Below are 2,293 nucleotides of genomic sequence, written 5' to 3'. Positions count from 1 at the left end.
TCACCCACAGGATATATAGTATTGTACATACATGAATATGTAAATAACATTATAGACATCAACCATAGTCTAGAAATTCAAAGTTCTGAGTTTACATAATTTACAATTCTTACATTTATGCACAAGGATGATGAAGACAATCCTCTCTTAATCGGACAGTAGCAACTAACTCAGCTACTCCGCACTGCTCCTAGCGTCGCCTGGGAGAGGTTTATTATTTATAGAAGAAAAAAAAAGTGAGCAAAAGGCCCTGTAGAATGTATTTTGAAATAAACTTTATAAACAGATAGATAAATAAATGAATAAGCAAATAAATTGACATTCAATTCCAACACAACAGCTGGAACCTCACATCATTTTTCTGAAAGGAAATGTAAACTGAAATTTCTGTATTACAGGCATCAGCAAGTAATTTATCTTATGGTAAATTACTTACACAACCACAAGCACAAGCCTTATCACCACCGTAGTGGTCCGGGTTTTGGGTTCTGTCCCCAAGGATACACTCTCCATATCCTATCTAGGCCATCAGCAGGTTTACCGGTTCGCAAGATCTCTTATCTTAAGAAATTGTTCATTAAAATTTCTGAAATAGTTCATTATAATTTTAATAGCTAAAATCAAGTTATTGTATAAAAATGATTTTCTTTCGCAATCATGTCCTTTCTTTAAAACATTTACAAGGTCAAAACTCTTTTAAAACAGGCTATCAAAGAAAGGGATAAGAAATCCTACCTCTTATGCACCAAACCTATGGCTAGCGTTGCACTATTCTGGCTTTTGCTTCCTCTAAGCCTTCAATTCGACTCCTCAGCTAGCATTGATACGAAACAGCACTTTAGGATCCAATTCTCATTCCTAAAGCAATTCAATCTCAATTATACACCTCGATTTCTTATTAGTCTGCCTTAATTCAATTACCGGTTTCATAAATCATTTCATGTTTCAAATCATCATTCTAAGGGTTTTGATATAAAAACATGGATTAAAAATGCTAATCCATTCACTTTAGGTCTCCAAATGAAGCTAATTTGGGTCCTTTTCGAACACTGAGGTCAAAACAACATTTTTGGACAAAACAAGGTCAAACCCCGTCTACACTGATCGACCGGTGACAAAGAGATTATTTTCCACCGGTCGGCCGGTGGAGAAGGAACCAGTCGACTAGACTGGTCGACCGGTGAGAATCTGCAGTTCGTAGAAAAACTACCGAACTACGAAGAAAAACTCCAATTCCTGCAACTTCAAGTTCAAATCTGTTAGGTATTTTTATTAGTTGGCAATTTATTGACAATCTTGTAAAAATTCAAAAAATAGGTTCAAGAAGATTTCAAATTGCGGAAGAAGAATTCGAATCAGATTTGAAGTTAAAGTTGCAGATTTTGTTGAGTTGAGATTTGGAGAGATAAAGATAAGGCATTGGTTATTTAAATTTAAATGGGATTCTAGAATGTGATAAGGATCAAAAGAGATAAGGATCAAAAAGATTATGTGGAGATTTTATTGTGATGATTATCTTGTTTTTTGGCTTTTGGTTGGATTCGAATTTGAAGTAAATTCGAATTGTAATCATTTGACAAAAGAAAAATCTATATATATATATATTGGGATTTGAATTTCACGTGGAGATGGCTGGAGAAGATTTTATCTCAGTCATTATATAGATATATGTGCGTGTGGAGGCATTGACGTGGAGATGGCTGGAGAAGATTTTGAAAAAATATAAAGAGAATTAGAGCTTCAGTTTTAAATGAGATTCTCCTGAGCTTTTGGTGATATTATTAAAGGCTTTGGTTTCAACTAGAGATTGAATGGGTTTAATAGAATATTTTTATAAAAGAGTATGTGAGTTTTTGTGAGCCTTGTGCGTTATTGAGATCGTCCTTCGGGAGAGAGATTTGTTACTTTCGGGAGGAAGCTCTTTCGGTCAAAGGGAGTTTGCCGTGCAGTTAAGAAGACGTGTGGTGCACGCTAAACAAATCACTGTGGAGATTCGTCACAGCGGCGCCGTTGTCTAGGAGCTAGGGAGTCCTTGAGTGAATAAGTTCGTCCAGTGTCTGTAATTTCTGGAACATAGTGAATTGTTTATTGTCTGGGTGTGGCCCCGCAGAGTAGGTGTGCGAACTGAACAACGATATCATATTGTGTGTTCTTTTGATTTCTGCACTTTATTCTACTCGAACAATTTGAATAATAAGAAACCCAGATCTTAATTAATCAAGCTGTGTTCCAGATAGTGTTCCAACATCATCTGGAACATCAGACGTAACATCAGATCTAACAAGTGGTATCA

The sequence above is a fragment of the Morus notabilis genome, unplaced genomic scaffold, assembly GCF_000414095.1.
Source record: "Morus notabilis unplaced genomic scaffold, ASM41409v2 Scaffold623, whole genome shotgun sequence".
Lineage (NCBI taxonomy): Eukaryota > Viridiplantae > Streptophyta > Magnoliopsida > Rosales > Moraceae > Morus > Morus notabilis.
Note: the sequence above shows the minus strand (reverse complement) of the source record.